This window comes from Myxocyprinus asiaticus, chromosome 20 (genome assembly GCF_019703515.2).
Source record: "Myxocyprinus asiaticus isolate MX2 ecotype Aquarium Trade chromosome 20, UBuf_Myxa_2, whole genome shotgun sequence".
In the NCBI taxonomy this organism is placed as follows: domain Eukaryota; kingdom Metazoa; phylum Chordata; class Actinopteri; order Cypriniformes; family Catostomidae; genus Myxocyprinus; species Myxocyprinus asiaticus.
This window is the reverse complement of record NC_059363.1, coordinates 3440290-3463223: the sequence shown is the minus strand read 5'-3', so window position 1 is coordinate 3463223 and position 22934 is coordinate 3440290. Positions and strand designations below refer to the sequence as shown.

Sequence of the window (22934 nt, the reverse complement as noted above, 5' to 3'; positions counted from 1 at the left end):
TTAAATGTAATTGCATTGTGACATTATTTGCATGACAATTAAGCAAATTTCAGCACGTTTCCATTTTATTTTTATTTTTTTTTAAGTGTACTTTGTATTATAAATAATGCATAATTCCTTATCACTTATAGCTGTTTAGTTTTTCATAAGGAGGAGAGCGTTTACTATCAGAACTAGTATGATTGGCATTTGTTTTTAAATGAAGGATAGCTCTGATCCAGGGTTTCCATCAGGTTTCAAACAGGGTCAGCCAGCCAATCACATGAATAACAGGAAAATGACAAAGACAGAGCGAGGTCAGCTATAAGGTTAAAGCACCTAACCTAACATTTGTTTCTCCGTATAGAGAAAAAACATTCCTGAAAAACTTACCCTGATTAAAAGAAACAAACCCAAAATTCACTACAGCCCCCTTTTCTCAAGAACTCAAGATATATAATTTTTTTCTTTTTCCGCAACCCTGATACAACAGCACAAATCTGCCAAGAAAGTGTCTAAGTCATACTGTAATTTCCCAAAATTCAAAAGAAAAATAAATTGTATTTTGCCTACAGACAATAAAGCAAAAAGGACTGTATTACAGTAATGAGAATGAGAACTAAAGCATCCAGATATATTATACATTATACACTGAAAAAACGACTATTAAGATTTGAGTAAATTTAACTTAAACATTTCATTTAATACAGTAACTTTTACTTACAAATCTAATGTACATGGTACTTCAACTTAATTTAAATGAAGGTTTTATTACAACATTTCACAGTTGAAACTTTCCTTGAACACCTCTAATCTAGGGCTGTCAATTACATCTTTTAATCACATTAATCACAAAACATCGATTAATTGATAGAATTAATTGCAGTTAATCACATACATCAATATTTGCTGTGAAAGTCCCCCAAATAAAGATAATTCATATATATGATTCATAATAATTCAAATATTTATAAATGTAATACTGTATGTAGGACCTATTATAAATATATAATACGGATTGAAATTAAAGTTGAAATAAATTGTATTATTGTGGCAGAGGAATAAAGCAGATGCAGACCTCAACACTTGGTGCACAAAGCACGATAATGGAAAACAATCAACAGATATTTATTTTTGTATCATCAACAGGTAATTCTGCGTAGAAAATGAACTTCAGACTTCACAAAATAAGAAGTTACCAAACTTAACAAAATCAACAATTAAAACTAATAAAAATCAACAGTGAAACTATGCAAGCTCATTATTTAATAAGCCCGGTGCATTCTAGGAACACCAGCTTCAAACAGTTTAGTAAAATGTACTTACTTTTTTCACCTGTGAAATTTACTCAAATTAGCAAATAAATTTGACATGGTTTTCTACTTTACGGTTGATACATAATGATGCATTGTAAACATTACAAACAGTCATAAATAATATTTACTTATAAGCTAGAGCATTCATTTTTGCATATTTGAATTGAGTACAAATGTAGAATTTAAAAGATAAAGTTCACGCTATAACTTATCAAATGTAGAAATCACTTAAAGCTAGGGTGTGTAATCCAGAGAGGCTAGCAGTTAGCAAGCTAGCTTTGAAAGCATAGAGCCCGCCCTCGCATCAGAGGTGTCTCCAAAGCCATGCCTCCTAAATACTTCATTACATTAACAAAATATATCAAAAACAAATCAAACCATGTAATTACCTGTCCTAAAGAAAAACAGCAACCATGGCGTCATTTTTCAGACCCTTTGAGTCCCGCAGTTGCCACCAGCCTGGAAAAGCAACACCAATGTAAATTCTGCTTTCAGCACACTCTTGATCCAGACGTTTTTTTCATTGTAGAAGTTTCTAACATGGTCTTTCTTTTTTGTTTCCTTTTACTGGTGGTTCAGGAGGAACATAAGGTAGCTGCGGTTCGCCTTCCATTCTCGGGCTCGCTCTGCACAGCGTCAAGGAACAAGTTGCACGGCGGTATGCAAATATAGATTGACAGACAGGAAGGACATCCTATCATTACATTCGGACCGAATGCAATGATTAGTTGATCATTTTTAGTCCTGTCCCTTCCACAGAAGATATATATATATTTTTTCTTTAGATTTAGACTTAAATTATTGATAGCTATCGGGATGTGAAGAGACTTTCAACCAGTATAACAAAAAAATAATAATTCTGGAAAAGATTGCACACCCTAGCTTTAATCTTTTCTGCTATATTTACTTAACCACAAAATCTTTATTTATTTATTTTTCAGTGCAGTAATGATAAATTTGTGGGGAAATGTGCCTACTGTATTGGTCATGAAAATAATGTCACAATGCCAGGGACATTGTAGAGGAAATTACACATGTGAGGAATGAGGATGCTATGTTATTGAATATTTAACACATTGCTAACATTTTTCCAGTAGATAACAACAGTCCACAGAACATTGTAATAGCATATTGCAAAATTAGCACAGTTTTGTGTAACCGCTTTACTACAAATTACCTACAGAAGAGGTTGAAGGGTGAAAATTGACCTAACACACCTATTAAAGTGTGAACGATGGTCTGGACCAGTTGACAGATGTTGTGATATATGATGCCTCACCCATCTTTGCCAGCAACTGCTTCTAACATTTAGCTCACATTCAATTTAACCCCAAGAATGAGCAACAGTAATATTGCTGATTTTCTTTTAACCAGAATCTCTGTATTTTCAAATATTAGCATAATGACAGGCATGTTAAGGTACTATATTTACTGTGGTGGTTCTAATTACTGCTTTTACTCAGAGAGCAGCTCTGACCAGATTTAACTGTCCTCTCTGCGCTGGCCCGAGGGTTTGATAGCTTGACCTGTGCAGCTGTAAAATATTTTAAGGTCTCTTGACCCCTCCACTTCCATCAACCCCGCCACCCTTCACTGAACTTCAGTAATCAATACATGAACACTGACATTCTGAAGCAGAGGGGTCAAAACAAGGTGTTTTCTCATGTGGAGCTGGTTTTCGGTTACTATGTTAACACGATGTGCAATATTGGAAGTGTCTGATTATTATTTTGGTTTAGAAATATGTCTTTTTCAGGGTGCATCCTGCCGCAGCCTTGGTTTTCTAGACACGTGGACAGTTTGCATCCTGGCACGTTGTCTACGGAAGCTCCTGCCGCTGACTGTGCTTAAAGAATATCACAAAGCAATTTAGAAATTGTTGGCAGTCTAAGTGAGTTTGATTCATAGATTTGATACAATGACAGATCATTCATCTGGTTATTGATTTGAGTACTGCTGTAGTTCATATAAAACAATCTCCATGGCAGAATGTTCATTTTTAGCAACAAGAAAACAGAATTGTTGTCAAATTAGAATGAAATCATAGCTGTACCTGCAATATGTCTCATCTGTAATAAGATTTTATAAAGATATTGCCAGATGTGCAGTCCACCAATAACGTTAGAGCGACAGCAGTAGGAACGCACACTAGTGACTTCACAGTAAAGGGACTAGCGACATCAAGTGATAAAGTCGCCACATGTGTGAACCTTACTTGTGTGTTTTGATAACAATAATTACATTGTTACTAGTACAAATGTCCATTCCTGAAATCAACTATTGAATTACAATTAGTAAAAATGCACTAAAATAAGCACTTTCATCTATTGTCAGCTGTAGCCTTCATGTTATATCACATGGTATTTCGTTCATTCTGTTTCCATTTCCTCTTCAGGCCTGTTGAGCTGAATAAAATCCTCATCTCCTGGCTGAAGGAAACGCATCAGAAAGGCTCCATCCCAGTTCATCCGAAGTTATGAGCCAACATCATCTTGATTTAACTATATAAGTGTTGAACCAGCCCAGCTAACAGCGTACTAATGTCATGGCTTGCTAATTACCTAATAATAGACCATTTGCTTCCAATGAAGTCTTTTACTCTGCAATAACAAAGAGCAAAGCTTTCAATTATGCCAGTTGTTGTAATGTAATATTGATGAAAATGCTACTAAAAGTGTCATTTAAATGTGAAGTAATGTTTTTTATTAACAGCTTTAAAAAAAACAAAAAAACAATAAAGGTTGATCTTCTGCATTGTAATAAACCAGATCATACTTAATTTTACAAAAGTGATAACAGCTCTTACTTGACAATATTGTTTCATTTCCATCTTTACTCAGTATCAGTTTTTCGACGCTTCTACTCTTAACTACAATGGTTAAAGGGATCTTGCTATAATTTCCTGAGGCATAGCTTTGATTACAGTCACTGAGTCTAGTTCTTAAAACAGAGCAGATCTCTTTGTTAAAGCAGTCTGATTGCCTTGACCTGAGATTCTGGTTTATAATGGAGTGTGGAGAGGAACCGCTGTGGCTGCTTCATTTAAAAAAAGAAATAAATTATTTCCAATGCAGAGGGGTCATTTTCTGCCATAACAAGCAAAGGGATATTCATGCTCTTTACATTTTGCCATAAAATACTGTATGTTTTGAGTATCACTTTCTAAACTAGAAATGACAGATGTCCTTCCTGTTTGCTAAGATTCAAATTCCATTTTTGCTTTGAATATTACAGCAATCTCACCCTGTAGTCTTGTGAAAGAGATACACTATATTGCCAAAAGTATTCGCTCATCTGCCTTTAGACACATATGAACTTAAGTGACATCCCATTCTTAATCCATAGGGTTTAATATGACGTCGGCCAACCCTTTGCAGCTATAACAGCTTCAACTCTTCTGGGAAGGCTTTCCACAAGGTTTAGGAGTGTGTTTATGGGAATTTTTGACCATTCGTCCAGAAGCGCATTTGTGAGGTCAGACACTGATGTTGGACGAGAAGGCCTGGCTCGCAGTCTTCACTCTAATTCATCCCAAAGGTGCTCTATCGGGTTGAGGTCAGGACTCTGTGCAGGCCAGTCAAGTTCTTCCACACCAAACTCGCTCATCCATGTCTTTATGGACCTTGTTTGTGCACTGGTGCGCAGTCATGTTGGAACAGGAAGGGGCCATCCCCAAACTGTTCCCACAAAGTTGGGAGCATGGAATTGTCCAAAATCTCTTGGTATGCTGAAGCATTCAGAGTTCCTTTCACTGGAACTAAGGGGCCAAGCCCAGCTCCTGAAAAACAACCCCACACCATAATCCCCCCTCCACCAAACTTCACAGTTGGCACAATGCAGTCAGACAAGTACCGTTCTCCTGGCAACCGCCAAACCCAGACTCGTCCATCAGATTGCCAGATGGAGAAGCATGATTCGTCACTCCAGAGAACGCGTCTCCACTGCTCTAGAGTCCAGTGGCGGCGTGCTTTACACCACTGCATCCGACGCTTTGCATTGCACTTGGTGATGTATGGCTTGGATGCAGCTGCTCGGCCATGGAAACCCATTCCATGAAGCTCTCTACGCACTGTTCTTGAACTAATCTGAAGGCCACATGAACTTTGGAGGTCTGTAGCGATTGACTCTGCAGAAAGTTGGCGACCTCTGCGCACTATGTGCCTCAGCATCCGCTGACCCCCGCTCTGTCATTTTACGTGGCCTACCACTTCGTGGCTGAGTTGCTGTCATTCCCAATTGCTTCCACTTTGTTATAATACCACTGACAGTTGACTGTGGAATATTTAGTAGCGAGGAAATTTCACGACTGGACTTGTTGCACAGGTGGTATCCTATCACAGTACCACGCTGGAATTCACTGAGCTCCTGAGAGCAGCCCATTCTTTCACAAATGTTTGTAGAAGTAGTCTGCATGCCTAGGTGCTTCATTTGATACACCTGTGGCCATGGAAGTGATTGGAACACCTGAATTCAATTATTTGGATGGGTGAGCGAATACTTTTGGCAATATAGTGTATGTCAGTAGACTTTTTGGTGAATTTCTGAGTGTTTTCACTAATACTGCCCCAGCAAGGGTTTTTAGGCAGTTTTGTTTTAGGTTGCCAATTGACCAGGGATTAAATTGGGATTTCAGAGGTGGGGGAACCCTAAAATCGGGTGATGTTTCAGCTGGGACACCTTCTTCATGCCCTAGGTTGGGGGTCATCTTTTAGAAAATGTTAAACTTAAATCTAAATATGTTACAATTTAAAAATACATGCACATTGTTCTTAACAGGGGAAACAAACACCTTCTGCACAACTACCTTTTACTCAAATTGTTACTCTGGTAATACTGTACAATTTGTAATGAAAACATTTGCATTAAATTATATTAAAATGGATATTAAGACGTATAATGTATTTCGTTTAGCTCAGTTTTATGTCAAACACTGTAAAAGATGTACTTTTATGCAACTCTTGAGTTGTGACTAAGCCAACTAAATAAACCGAACAGTTGCTTTATTCTGCAATCACCAGAACAGAGCTAATAACCACACAAAACAGCTAGAAAGGCTCTAAAAACAGCTAGAAAGGCTCACAGAGAAGTGATAAAACACCCTGCAGCATGCTAAAAATGTGAAAAAACACCTAATTATGTGCAAACAACCACACAGCTAGAAACGTGTTTAAAAACATCACATAGCAATGTGCTAACCACCACACAGAACACCTACCAACAATAAGAATCTTGTAGAAAACCCCTAATAACACACTAAAAACCTTGTAGCAACACGCTAACAACCACAAAGAACAACTTGCAATGCACAAAAAAAAACAAAAAACACAAAATACCAAGACACAACCTTAAAATCACACAGAACATCTAGAAATATGTAAAAAAAAACAAAAAAAAAACACACAGAACACTTAGCAACACGCTAACAACCATGCACAGAACACATAGCAACATGCTAAAAACCACACAGAACACATAGCAACGCTTTAAAAACCATAACGAAACAAACAAGAATGGATTAGTGTGGACATGGCCTTAGAAAACATAAAAACACCCTAGCATTGTAGCAGCGAGTTTTGCATGAGCAAGCATTCTAAAATTTTTTATATTGCCATCTGATGTAAAATTAGCAGCATGCTAAAAACCACACAGAACACCTAGCAATGCACTAATAACCATGCACAGAACACATAACAACATGCTAAAAAACATTACGAAACAAACAAAAATGGATTGGTGTGGACGTGGCCTTAGAAAACATAAAAACACCCTAGCATCGTGGCAGGGAGTTTTGCATAGGCAATCACTCTTAAAAAATTGAGTATTGCCATCTGATGTAAAATTAGCAGTATGCTAAAAACCACACAGAACACCTGGCAACACGCTAACAACCACACAGAACACCTATCAACGTGCTAACAACCACACAGAACACCTACGAACGTGCTAACAACCACATATAACACCTAGCAATGCGCTAACAACCACACAGAACACCTAGAAATGTGTTAAAAACCACACAGAACACACAGCAACCAATAACTACCACACAGAACATGTAGCAATGCAATAAAACACATATAATACCAAGCAACGGGCTAACAACCACACAGAACACGTAGCAACGGGCTAAAAACCACACAGAACATGTAGCAACAGGCTAAAAACCAACACAGAACACCTATCAACACGCTAACAACCACACAGAACACACAGCAACCAATAACTACCACACAGAACACATGGCAATGCGCTAAACACATATAATACTTAGCAACGTGCTAACAACCATAAAGAACAGATTGCATTGCGCTATAAACCATAACTAAACAAACGAGAATGGATTAGTGTGGACATGGCCTTAGAAAACATAAAAACACCCTAGCATTGTAGCAGTGAGTTTTGAATGGGCAAGCACTGTAAAAAATGTAATATTGCCATCTGATGTAAAATTAGCAGCATGCTAAAAACCACACAGAACACCTAGCAACGCACTAATAACCATGCACAGAACACATAGCAACATGCTAAAAACCATAATGAAACAAACGAAAATGAACTGGTGTGGACATGGCCTTAGAAAACATAAAAACACCCTAGCATCGTGGCGGGGAGTTTTGCATAGGCATTCACTCTAAAAAATTGAGTATTGCCATCTGATGTAAAATTAGCAGTATGCTAAAAACCACACAGAACACCTAGCAATGCGCTAACAACCACACAGGACACCTAGCAAAGTGCTAACAACCACACAGAACACCTACGAATGTGCTAACAACCACACATAACACCTAGCAATGCGCTAACAACCACACAGAACACCTAGAAATGTGTTAAAAACCACACAGAACACACAGCAACCAATAACTACCACACAGAACATGTAGCAATGCAATAAAACACATATAATACCAAGCAACGGGCTAACAACCACACAGAACACGTAGCAACGGGCTAACAACCACACAGAACACATAGCAACGGGCTAAAAACCAACGCAGAACACCTATCAACACGCTAACAACCACACAGAACACCTAGCAACGGGCTAACAACCACACAGAACACATAGCAACGGGCTAAAAACCAACACAGAACACCTATCAACACGCTAACAACCACACAGAACACCTAGCAATGCGCTAACAACCACACAGAAGACCTAGAAACATGTTAAAGACCACACAGAACACACAGCAACCAATAACTACCACACAGAACACATGGCAATGCGCGAAACACATATAATACCAAGCAACGGGCTAACAAACACAGAACAGATTGCATTGCGCTATAAACCATAACTAAACAAACGAGAATGGATTAGTGTGGATGTGGCCTTAGAAAACATAAAAACACCCTAGCATTGTAGCGGCGCATTTTGCAAAGGCAAACACTAATCTAAAAGAAATCTGATGTAAAATTAGATGTAAAAATCTAATCACCATCTGTAATTTTTGAGTTCACTTTCAGAATGGCATATCTGACAGTATCACTCTATACTCATCAGAAAAAATGACACGGATGAAGGGCAGACACTTTATCAGTAATACTACTGACACTCAAGGGCATTCTGATAACAAGGTTTAGTGTCTGCAAGGGACAGTCCACCGGGTCAAAATGTCCAATCCCAACAGTGATACATGATGATCGCTGGTTGGCTTCAGATCTGGAGGACATGACAGCTGACTGTTAAAGGCATTTCCAACACATTCCTCATCCTGATTACTAGGGGAAAAAGTTTTGTTCAAGGTGCGATTGTCCATTATCTAAATGTGAGGTGGATTGCACATATTTCTTAGAAACAGTAATGCAAGCCAATTTGGGAATGTGTTTCATCTAAAGTATAGCCCTTCATGGTCTTATACATTGATCAATTGAAAATATTACATAGAGGAATTTTATGGGCTGCCTATCTAGAGTTAGGGGTTTGTTCAAATCTAACCCCAAGTACTGTATGATCAATAGTAATAGTGATGATTTTGATGGTGAAATGCTCCATTTCATTGGCAGGTAATTATACAGGCTGTCGTTATATCCTTCTCCATTCTATTGGGTCTTTAAAAATAAATGAATGTCATGCTCAGACATGTTGTTCAATCTTATCACAACTCAGCAAACATTTTTTGGCTTTAAGCAGTGTGATGAAGCAAAGCAGTATCCTTATTTCTATGTGTTGTCCATTTATCCTAAAACATTCAAGAAATGTAACCATTTTACAACTAAGTATTTGACCTATATGTGTATGTATGTTTGCTGATATACAGATGTTTACATTCTCTGAAAATATAAACTTTCATAAATTTGAGACCATGAATACACCACTCGCTCTCTCTTGATGTGTGCTGGGTGTACTTATTTTCACTGATGTGAGAGATTACTTTAAGCGCTCTGCTCTGCTTTTATGTGTTAATGCTGCCTCAATGAATTTATTATGAGATTCAATCTAGCATTCATATTGCAAACAATGGAGATGAAACCAGAGTTCCGGTTCAGTGATATCCTTTTGGGTGTGCTATACCTTTTTTATTCTCAGATGGATTTCTATTACCAGCTAAATACAAAATAGATAATTACACTAGATGTGTGTTTGCCAACAGTTCAGTCTCTGCTTTTAACTTTCACATACAATTATTGAATGGGACTTTCAGCCAAATTCTATTATATTAAAAAGGGAAGCTTGTATTAAAAGTGTGTATCTGAATAATATATTAATATTATAAACTAGTTTACTCCACAAACAATTATGCATACTTTGTTTGCTCAAATGCATGAACTGGAAAGTGTGTTATTTAAGTCCAGTCTAAAGATTTTAACTTCATAATGGAGTTTCATGCTTTAATACAACAAGACAGCCAAATTCCACAAGACTCATTATGAAAGTGAATATATATATATATATATATTTGCCGGCTCTGTACTGTGACTGTGTTTTAAATTAATTGCCTTTTTTTCTAGCAGACATGGCAATAAGATTTAGATTAATTAATTATGCAAATGATTTTGAAGTGTCTATTAAGTTTGACTTGCACTTAAACGGATGTCTTATCAAAGTAAACAAATCCCTGCATATTGGGTCACAGCCAATTAACATCAAAAGGGACAACACTGATGTACTGTGCAGGAAAGAGTGGTCTGCAATACATAAATATTTATCATTTGTGAAACTGTACTTTTGAGGTACATGGTTCTTAATTCCATTGAATAAATTGCTAGTATATCTACAAAGGGAACCAATATTTTTCAAGTAATTTTATAGAAATAGGCAAGAATGCTAATGCTGCTCTTTTCCATACCATGTAAGTGAGCAGATGAAATAAAACAATGATGGCATGGACTATCAACAAAGCCCTTTCAAGGCAAGTCAGTCCACCTGATGGCCATCATTGGAACGCTCCCGGCAGCTATTTTCAATGTAAACAAGTGGCATACAAGTGCAGCTCCTATCTACTAGAATGGGGAAAGACCGAAAACTCCTAAAGATTGATCAAAATTACAATCAAAGAAGATATTTCAAATCAGCAGTAAAATCCGACTACAATGGTGTCATAAATTGTGCTTCTTTAGCTCTGATCATGCTAAAAAACACTATTTTTCAGGCTTGCTTAGCTAATGTGCATGCGCGTTTTCGAGTTGACTGAGAGGCGATGTCTGTATCTAAAAGGTGATTGGCTTTTTTACGTGTAAGGCGGCACTTCCTTTTCTACATCCGTTGGATGTTCCAGTTTCTCCTATTAATTTTAATACCAGTCCTTCTCTGCTATCAAGCTCGAAATATGACACCAAAAAAAACCCAACAACCATAAATGTAGTCCATGTGACGTGTGTGCTATATTCCAAGTTTTCTGAAGCCGTACAGTAGATTTGTGTGAGGAACAGACCAAAACTGAAGTTGAAAAAGTATTCCCCACCATACCTCATTCGCTCTTCTGCATATATTCAAACTTACCGTGTTGCAATTGGTTATTAATGGTGGAATTGTAATTGACGTCAAACCTGGCATAGCCGCACCAAGAGGGGATGATTTTGAGTAAATAACAACTTATTTGAGCTACTGTATAATAGGGCTTCATAAGAATGGAATATATTGTGCGAGTCATAGGGACTACTTTCATGGTGCTCTTTTCGTCCCTTTTGACAAATAAACGATAAAACACAAATTGCATGCCCGTCTCAGATGAGACTTAAATACCATTAAACAGGTATTGTCTGATCATATTTGTGAATATCACAAAGCTTAAAACAGAATTTTCCCACAAGAAGTTAGAAAATGTGGAACTATTTACACAGGATAAATCAATATTCTGTATGGTAAAGAACATGGATCTTGCTGTAATAGCATTCACTGCCTGCCAAAGATTAAATCAGCCACTGAAATGGAATAAATGTGGAACACATTTTTTAATATGCAGATATTTCCAGGTTTTCCATGATTGTGGAAGTACATGTAAAGTAGTTTTGAAGTCCATTCTAGTGCTATATGGACTATGGTCAGACATGATCTGAGTCTCCAAACCGATCTCATGAAAAGTTGTACATAATTTACGAGTTGGCTATTTCGTATGGTCTTGCACGATGTTGGTCACATAAACTTGTACGACTTCATTACATGCAAATTCCCGGATGTCTAATGTGGAAGCAAGCATGAGTTCCACGCACAAGGCATTAAGGACGTACTTATTAATATTATGCTCGTACCCGAACACCTTATCTAAACTTAACCAATCAGTAGAGTGTGTAAACATGATAGGAAGCTGTTGTGTGTGACAGAAGCAAGTAATTGTCGTGTTTTAGATGGAAACGATGTCCAGCGATATCATTGGCTGTAGTGAAAGTCGTAGGAGTCCATACAAGTGCAGTCGTACGATATCATACGAATTAGCCAAATTTAGAAAAGTCGTACAAATCCTGACGATTTCGCCATGAGAGTGTGTTGGAGTTTCTGTGATAGTAATTATTCGCCACATGCTGGTGAGGTATATCCACTTTCACCAGCTCTCCCAAGCGCTCTCTTCTCTCCTAAGAGTTCTTCTTTTGTTTTGGCCAATTTGCATTTTTTTATGCATATCGCCACCTACTGGGCAGGGAGGAGAATTTATTGTAAAAAGGACTAGAAATATTTATCTGTTTCTCACCCACACCAATCATATCGCTTCTGAAGACATGGATTTAAACACTGGAGTCTTATGGATTACTTTTGTACTGCCTTTATGTGCTTTTTGGAGCATCAAATGTCTGATCACCATTCACTTGCATTGTATGGACCAACAGAGCTGAAATATTCTTCTAAAAATCTTCATTTGTGCTTTGCAGAAGAAAGAAAGTCATACACATCTGGGATGGCATGAGGGTGAATAAATGAGAGAATTTTAATTTTTGGGTGAACTATACCTTTAAAGGAATATTCCAGGTTTAATACAAGTAAAGCTCAATCAACAGCATTTGTGGTATAATGTTGATTACCACAAAAAAAGTATTTTGAATCATCCCTCCTTTTCTTTAAAAAAAAAAAAAAAAAGAAGAAGCAAAAATCGAGATTACAGTGAGGCACTTACAATGGAAATGTATGGGGCCAATTTTTGGAGGGTTTAAACACAGAAATGTGACGCTAAGAATTGTATAAAAGCACTTACATTAAAGGCCCAAACGTACTCTTACGAAAGTACATGAACGCAGATGCATCTTACTAGGCAAGCTCGATTTCATGCATCGTTGCATTGTGAAATGTGTCAAAGTGCAGTTCATAACCAACCACAAGTATGCGCTGTATTCTCAGCATTGCCACAAGGGGCGCTACAGCGGATTTTATTTTTTCAATCAACAACTGTCATGGCGGAGCAGCAATCTGAGGACAGTCTTGCCGAACAAGTTAGATTATGCAAACATGCAAATACAAAAGCACACTCCTCAACTGTCAACATGTTGACTCCACCACATCCGGTTTCGTGGCGCCTAAAAAACACTTTCGCCCCCTTGTGGTCCAAAGTTTGTAACCGCCAGAGCAACGCAAGAGCACACGTAATGTATGTACAACGGGACCACGCATTGGCCATGCGTTGGCGAAGACCTCGCGTCTGCGTTTGCGTACTTGCATGAAGTATTTTTGGGCCTTAATTGTTCTGTCAAAACTCATGTATTATTTGAGCTGTCATTTTTTACAGTCATTTTAAAGTTTTAGGCTTTGTTTGTATTACATCATCATGGCAACAAAGTTGTAAAATTGGCTATATCTTTACACAGAAAAGGTTAGACAGAGATTTTATCACACTAAAATCATGTTAACACGCATACTGTTTATGTCTCGTGGCTATACTTTTGAAACAGTGAGTATTTTAATGTTTATGGATTGGGCTCATTCACTTCCATTGTAAGTGCGTAACTGGAACCCAGATTTTTGCGGGTTTTTAAAAAAAATAAAATGACAGATGAGTCAAAAGTAATTTTTGTGGTAATCAATATTATGCCACACATTTTGTCAATTGAGCTTAACTTGTACTAAACCCGGAATGTTCCTTTAACACTAAAGTTAAACCCATGGCCTGATATATTGAAACAAATCAGCTATCATTTGTTTGTTTTCAAGAACAAAATACAAATAATAACTATTTAATTCTTTAAAGCCATTTTAGTAAGCGTTTTCTATTTTTACAAAACATTATTTGGACTTTGCACATGATTAAAAAAAAAAAAAAACAGGATAAATCACATCTTGATCTTAAACGCCAAAGACAAATTGTAGTTTCTTAATTTTACACGTTACAGATGAGATAGACATGAGAAATTACTTCCAATGTATAAAACATCTCATTAGACTAGTTAATGTCCCTGGTTGTCCATCATGTTATAAACTCTTCTTGTGGAGATATGTGAGACTGGCAATAACAGCCAATATTAGATTCGAAAAAACATTCACAAAAATAATAGGTATTTTATAAATATTGTGGGGCATACATAGCATTCATTTCATATTTAGCCTATATAATAAAATGTTGGACCAGTACTTTTTCAAAGGTGATGGGTTTCGTCATGACCTCATCGATCTCCAGCTTAATGTGAGAGTAAAAGTCTCGTGGTAGGTGTTGGTTATCCAATTAGTTTCTTACCTTGTATTTTTTTCCAACTACTTCGATTGGATCTAGCTTAACTGCAGAGTTTAAAGCGTGACCGAAAAGTAGAATTTTTGTGCCAGAATCTTGACACAAAAAACAAGTCATGAGAATACTGGATAGAAATTAATGGTAATTTATTCTTAATAGATCAGGTTGCCAGGAAATTCAAGATATCTCCGGAGTAAAGCTCCGGATGAGAGTTGTGCTGGGGTCCAGAGAGGTGAAGAGAGATATACATTAAGAAGACAAAGGCTACAGTGTTTTCTTCCATCTTTAATTACATAAAACGTCACTTAAAGTAGCCTAAAAAAGTATTTGGACACTTAAGCCACACTTACAAAATATCAAACCAAGTGGCATCTGCAAGCAAACGATGCTAGAGTTTTTCTCAGAACTACCTTTTGAGGACTAACTATGGCTTAATCTAATAAACTTGTGCTAGATTTTCTAGATGCTTGTGCTATCTTTAAAACAAATTCCACTTAGTTTGATGTTTTGTTATCAAATGCAATGACATTTTTAAGTGTGGCTTAAGGGTCCAGTTTCGTCTTGGGGCAACTGTATTCAACCAAGTCTACTTCTCACATGAATGAGTTATATAGAGATGTACTATTTCGCTCATACAACTAGTTTTCATCATCTACATATTGGATTTTCAAATACTTATCATTGATTATTGCATAAGAACAAAAAAACGATGCTAACCAGGCCCATTGGTGTTCGCTGTGCTGTTGAGATCTGTCGAGAACACTAAAGACTGTGAGCGAGTCCTTCAATAATTAAATTAATGCATTAATCGCAGCTGATATCACAAATGACAAAGGGCAGCTTTAGGGTGGAACTGTATTCAATTGTAATTGGTTAAAACAATGAAAGTACTGGTTACTCTTGCGAATCCTATCAGTAAACCTTCTATAATATGCTCTCTTCTTAAAACACACACCCAGGAACTATTCCTCTGTGCCTCGTGAAAAGGCATTCAAATGGAGGTCTTTATTAGTGTTATCTGTGGCCACCATGCAATACGTTGTTAAATTAGTTGGTATGTGAATGTCTAAGTGTAATAAAGTTAGCTGACACTGAAGTTAGAAAGTTTGTAAAAAAGAGCGTTCGGGTTAAAACTTTCACAACTGAAGCGATTGATTCTCTAGGGAGTGTGAAATAATAACTTTTCTTTTTATCAGGAAACTTCTGTTGATCAATTTTATGCAAGTAAAATCCCAAGATGCAAATGGCTGACAAATGCAACATGCCTGTTGTAGTGCTCATCACTGATCAAACATGTGGTGTAAGCCTGGTGGCTACAAATTTGGTCTTGTAACTGGGAAGGTTTTAAATTCAAGAGGTAATCCATGAAGCTGTCATAACTGTGCCCTTCATCAATACACTTAAACTTACTTAAAGGACAAATTAATGAAACTTGATTTTGGCATTTTCTATGAGAAATGTGAGTGCTCTGGTGCTTGCCCATGCCCTTCTTCAATGCAAGTCTATGGGATTTTTTATTTTATTGTTATTTTAATCTATTTTATTGTCTGCAAGGTGAAAAGTTTAAGTCTGTTGAATTAGAAAAGTATTAGCACACCTCTCTTCAACCAACATATAATTTGAGGGACCATTCATTACTTTAGTATAGCATAGCTTGCCTTATTAAAGGGATAGTTCACCCAAAAATTTCTTTCTTCACCAGAACACATAATACATAAATATCTTAGCTCAGTAGGTCCTTGAAATGCAAGTGAATGGAGATTTCTCATTTGAAGCTCCAAAATCATAGACAGTCAGCATAAACATCATCGATACGACTCCAGCGGTTAAATTAATATCTTCTAAAGTGAAACGATCCCTTTTGGTGCGAAAAATATCAATACTTAAGTACTTTTTAACTCTAAATCATCGCTTCCGGTAAGCTTCACGAGAGGGTGGAGTTCAAGCGGTCTCTCATGTGACGTATCCTTGTTGCCATAATACAGATGTAATCTCACGCTCTCCACTAAGTTGAGACCAGGATAAGCACCATTGTGAGTAAAGAAACAGATAATAACAGATCTAAACCAAAACCAACGAAGCTTCTGTAGTGTTCCTCCTTCTCACTTGTAAACAGCACTGCTCTTCCAGGTGTGTCGCACGTGCATCAGTTCTCGCGTGTTTCAAATGCCAATGCAATTACGTCACATGCGCATACCGCTCCTGACCGGAAGCATGATTTAGAGTTAAAAAAAAGTACTTAAATATTTATCTTTTTCGCACCAAAAGCGATCGTGACGCTTTAGAAGACATTCATTTAACAGCTGGAGTCATGTGGATGACGTTTATAATGACTGTCTGTGCTTTATGGAGCTTCAAAATTTTAAGGACCTACTAAGATGAGATATTTTTCTATTTTTCTTCAAATGTGTTCTGGTGAAGAAAGAAAGTCATACACACCTGAGATATCATGAGGGTGAGTAAATAATAAGAGAATTTTCATTTTTGGGGAACTATCCCTTTAAATCTATAGAGGCTTCGATGCTTTAAAACTCAAAACTTATATAGCAAGTACACACAAGTAAAGACAGCGAGAGGTGCAGAGAAAAGGGATAAACCATGTGGAATGCTCAGCTGAAAACTCTGTAAAGAGATACTGGTTTGTTTAATGGTGTCAGCTGTCAGTTACATAGCTGAGATCAGATGTGATGAGAGAAAGTGCTGTCTATATGATTTATCAACACTGCTGTCCTCATAAACACAGGCCGCCCTGAAAGCACATGTTTTGTTTGAGCAGTCGACATGTCCACTTCTAGCTCAACTGATGTTGTATGTTTGGGGATGGGACTTCCTGTTTAGCTGCACAATGGAAGATAGGTGCGGTGCAGAAGGAATGGCAGGAGTGTTTGGGAAACCTGTTTGGAAACAAAGGCTATCTTCAGAATAGCATACAACCATACTACTCTTACTATTTCGACAGTAATTACTACTATAGTATGCAAATCTTCTGTATGCATGGAATACTCAGATGACATTTCTCAATTATAAACGACAGAGTGCATGCAATAGAACACACTGCAATGGAATACTGTTTCCAGCAATGCAATGTGCTCGACCTGACCTTCCATTTCCAGTGCGGTCAGTAAACTTGAAGTATCAGCCACAGGGACTAAAAACAAAATGTATTTCATTTCGGTTCATTCTGAGCAAAAATGTAATTTTTTCATTCCGGTTCAAAAGTTCCGCAGCCTCCTTACCAAATGGTAACTGGTTAGAACAAAATAAAAGAATGGTTAATAACATTCTTTTTTAAATGACAGTACTCTACACTAAGGGGCGGGTGAAATACCAATTGCAGTGTTGCCGGATCTCGCAAGAGAAACAAGCAACCTGGTCTGGAAAAACGAGCCCAAAATAAGTCACTTGCCTCACCAAAATAAGCAAAAGTAAGCCATAACTTTTTTTCTTGTGTGGTGGATTTATCAGCATAAATATCATAACAAGCACACAGTTAATTAACAGTTAATTATAATTTTAATTACAGATCTGCTTCTCAGTCAAAACCCGGTAGCATCAAATCTGTATTAATGCATCATATCTAACAATAATTCAGTGAAGACTTGGAAACAGCTGAGAAATGTACTCTTTACCTCTGAATTAGCTGTGCATGTATATGTAGTAATTATAAATAGTTGATAAAAAGGTCTTCATCCACAGAATACGACATCCACAATGAGCAATTAGGCAAAGAAATGTGTGATGCAGCAGTTTCCTTCAGGATCAAAGCACGTTTCATCTTTTGAGGCAACGCGAAGTGGTGTAAAAATTTCATGTGATAACCCCTTTGGCCTTTGGTTTCATGAAAAAACTATCAGAATGAAATTATCTGGTTATAACCGGTTACGAGTTAGAAACGATTATAAATCACTTTGTTCCCATTTTTGGTTACATTCTGCAAAGAGTTTGTTTTCATTCTTTGAACCGTTTTTAGTCCCTGATCAGCTGTAATGTTTAACTAACATAAAATTGAATTAAAATGCAAAATAACTGTACTGATTTCCAGTATGTTAACTGGATGCAACTTACTGAATTAAACATGTTCAAAATTAGGTCATGTGATTGCAATGTAGCATACTACTGTTTTATAAATGTATTGTTGCATAAAATGGACTGTTTCATAAATGCCCAAGCAAAAAATGACCAAAACGGCAATTGTGAGTGGGGTGGCCAACGGGGTTTCGGCCCATAGTGGCCACGCCCACCCCTGGCCACCCCCTAGCTCCACCCCTGCAGCATGATAGGATTCCATTCGGAACATAGCAATGTAGTACTTTTGCAATTTTGTTTGGTGCCATTAGTGGGCCTCATTCATGAGAATTTTTTTTAAATTGTTCATAAAACCATTGTTATGTAAATTGTTGTATTCAGTGTCATGCAAAAATGTATTTAAGAATAGATTCATGAACAATTAAGTCCAGAAATGTACTTAAAAGCAAATAGGCGAACGCACAGTTCGTTTGAACATACTAACGAGCGTTTTTACTAATTGTGGCGGTAACAAACCTCAGTACTCAAGGGGGCAATAGGGTTACCTTTAAAATTCTGTGGCATTAAACTGGATGTGTTATTATTCATGTAAGCTGATATACATATATTGACTTTAACTTACTTGCTCAGCAATAATCTCTTCAAACTGTTGCTCCACCATGACAGTAGTCGACTTGAAAGAGAAAACTTGCTATAGAAGGGGATAGTGCACACTTTTGTTCACTATAGCACCCCTTGTGGCAATGTTGAGAATGCAACGCATGCTTGCGTATTAGGAATGTGCGGAACAACTAATTTCACTGATGTTTAAATGAAAATTTTGGAGTCGACTAGACTAAAAAGAAACCAACCTTCAGAAAACAGTCAAAAATATTGTTTATGCGACCCATTTAAAATATTTAATCTATTCCAAATCTGACGCTAAATTCCACTGAAAACTTGGGGCATTTATCTGCAACGTGCGTGCCTTGCATTATAATCATTGTACATTAAATATAGAACATGACACGCATTCAATGAATCAATGTTAACGAATACAGGCATATTTATTGAAAACAATTGAATGAATAGTGCAGGACCAATAGCGCAACTCTAATAGCCTGTTCTAAATGGAATTCACCAAGTAAAAGTTACTTAACATATTAAAAGAGTCAGGACATTGTTGAAAATAATTAGCAGGTAGGCTTAGCCAAATCTACGAGAGAAAAAATGCACTGAAAATTTGCATGTATTTCACAAGTGCAATCGTGCATGAGCAATTGATCTAATATGACAGCTGTTCGGTAAAGAATGTTAACCAATAACCAACAGTTACGATGTAAATTAAAATAGCTATAGGATAGGAAAAAATAGGCCTACAATAAACCTAATGTATTCTAAACATGACGTGTGCACAGAATAAAAGATAGTTTAACCCATTAAGCAGTCAGCACCCCGTTGAAAATAGCCTTGTTAATCAGCAGATTAAAAAAATGCCATTAACCGACTAGTAATTCCAGTGTCGACTAGCAGCATCAGACCCGTTTAGTCGACTTATCTCACACATCCTTATTGCGTATAGCTATGAATTGCAGTCTGACACATATCGGAATGCAACAATGCACACAATTGAACTTGTGTAGCTAAAAGCGTCTGCATTCATGTATGTTTCGAGCTTTACACGGAAATTCGTTCTGCTTGAGTTTGATGAATGATGCCTAGTATGATTTAAACGACCCTTCATTGGATGTTGTTTCCACATTTAAGTCAAAAAGCAAATTTTATAAATGGCAAATCTACTCAAATATTTTATCCCTCATGGGGATTTCTAAACAATAAACGCACAACAGAATAAAGCACCCTGAACAAATGAGTGCACAATTGTCAAGAAAGACTCCAGGAAGGAACAACAGTTGTGACTCACAGTCAGACAGCAGAGCTCGCGTGGCATGTCTGCGATTCAGATAATGTGCTAGAAGCACATGCCTTTCCCTCTCATTCTCACAGGAACTTAAAGGATGAGAGACAAAGACTAATCATATCCCATCTGAGTAGCCCGGCCTTGGAGAGAGGTGACATTTCTGGAGGAGAAAATTCTCTGGTCAAGCGCCACCTGCCATGTGCACCATGTGCTGCCAACACAATGCAGTATGAGGTTGGGTTATTTACCAGCTGCTGCCTCAACTGCGCCACTAAAGAGCGCCTGGAATTTCATTGGTAGGTTGAGTCGGTGGTCTAGATCAGCGGTTCTGAACTTGTTTTGCTTTATCTTACAAAATGTCAACCATTGAAATTGATTAATGTTACCATGAACTGCACAGGCCCTACAATATGCAAAAACATTAACAACATAAGCTGAATAGGAAAATGTACAATTTTGTAAGAAAAACAGAAGTGTGATTGACTTGCATACCACATGGAACAAACACTAGGCCAAATATTATATTAGCTATATTACCACGACACATAAATGTGCATCAAAATACAGTAGAATTAGAACAAACTTTGTCAACAACAAAAGATATGGGAAGCATTTTCTTCTACCTTATAAAACAATGTACACCTTTTGATTTAGCTGATCTTTTACATTTTTGCGAGTATCTTCACAACCGTTGGGGCTAGAATCAAAATTCTATATTGTAAAATTGTATATCTCCAACCTCATTTCCATCTATAAAATGTTTCCCCCATTTTGAATTTTATGAAAAACCTACTTTTTGCGAATTTCTCTTAGATTATACTGAATTTTGTCCGATTCACACAGTATTTGATATACATCATCCACAGATCCTCCTGACAAAAATTAGGTTACATTTTTCTATGTCAAATAGTTTCGAAGATATAAGCGAATATTTGTATTTTTTTGTCGGTGTGCAATTTGAACCCGGAAACCCAGAAACCAAAACTCGAACCCGGTGCACTTACTGTCGACAATATGACGTTTTGAGGATGCACGCAAAATTTCGTACTATGGGGGCACTACAGCTAAAAAAAATTCATAAATCTGCAGCTGTTTGATTGACAAATTTCAAATTAGATTTGCATCTTCTTTGGGTCAAGTGCTAACATATCCATTAAAAGTAGATTCGACAAATCAACAAAAATGGTCACCAGCAGCCAGTCAATTTGAAAGTTCTTCAGCTGAAATCGGTCTGTGCTTACCGAAATTTCAGAGCACTGCCCCTAGTGGCCGAAGCTGGAAGTGTTGATGAACGTATATGCATGTGTGAGCTTTTCATGTGAAATCTCCAAAAAGTGCGCCAAAAGTGAGTAGTATTTTTTATTGTAAATGATGTAATAGTCAACAGAAATGCATATTTTATTAACCATGCCTCCTAACCCAAATCCCAACCTTAAAACTAACCGTCAGTAGAGTAAAAATGTAATTCTAGAGTGAAAAATGCAACCTCGGAATCATGCTTACCATTGTTTATGTAAACGTGATTACTTTCCCAAGGGACCGGTTCCATGTCTTGGAGGTCACGCTAGAGGGAACTGTGACAACTGAAATGATGCAAAACTGTCTGATGGGGGATGGCACTTGTCAGTTATTCGGCACAATGGGGTTGATTTTAGGGTACATGAACTTTCGGAATCAACATGTCGATTTCATATGTGATCATGTTGCAATTATATGGTTCTTTACATTAAGCATTGTTGTCTCTGCGACCCTATCAAAACAGACCAGCAACCCATTTAGGAGTTGCAACTCGAGGACTGTAACCAAGGCAACTATTGCAAACCCTGAAAAAAGACATCCATCCAAATTGCTGTCATACAACTTTCATGTAGTTTTTAACATAGATGGACATGAATTTAAAACAGCATTGCTTGAAATCATACAGTAATTCACCCTCTGTGCATATCCTCTATGATTTGGATGGCTTTGGTTACTATGAGTTAGCTAGTTGGTTTTCACGCCTGACAGCTGTCTCTTGCTTTTGGTATTTAGATGTCTTCAGCACTTATTTGTTCATGAGGTCATTAAATCACATTCTCATTTGCTCAGCTTTTATCCTACTTGTGCAAATCCATCAGGGTTAATAACAGTGTTTATAGCAAAACATTCCCTGATTGCCAGTGTGTGCTTGCTAGCTTTGAAGATAGTGCTAATTTAAAGGGATAAAACAGCCGAAACAACACTGGAGATATTTTAGTCAAATGAGGTGCTGCACAACAGAACATCACAGATGTGAGATATTGCTTTATTGTTATTATTTAATCGCATTAAACATGATCTTTTTACCTATTTTATGCATCCATGTAAATCAAGCTTTTATTTTGGCATTTCTGTGTGTTTTTGACGGTAGTTTCTCTCCTCTGGATAAGCAGATTGCTACATGTCCCAGTGTGATTATTAAACCCCAAAAAGCTGTGATTTCATTAAAACAAATATATAGTCTGTATGTGCTGCACGCTTCAGAGCGCTCTGCTCACTGTCATCTACTAAACACATACAAACACCCAGAGCACATGTTATGAGGTGTTTTCAGCGTATGAGCCGCCGGCTTCACACATTCATTTTGAAGCACACAGCACA

At 37.2% G+C, this 22934-nt stretch overlaps 1 long non-coding RNA gene across 1 annotated transcript; it reads left to right on the top strand.

Annotated features, from left to right (window-relative positions):
* The first annotated feature begins 860 nt into the window (after positions 1 to 860).
* On the top strand, positions 861 to 6171 carry LOC127411543 (uncharacterized). The gene is made up of 3 exons (XR_007892300.1): positions 861 to 1953; positions 3052 to 3186; positions 3691 to 6171. It is a non-coding gene; the product is annotated as an uncharacterized LOC127411543 (long non-coding RNA).
* Positions 6172 to 22934: the final 16763 nt, after the last annotated feature.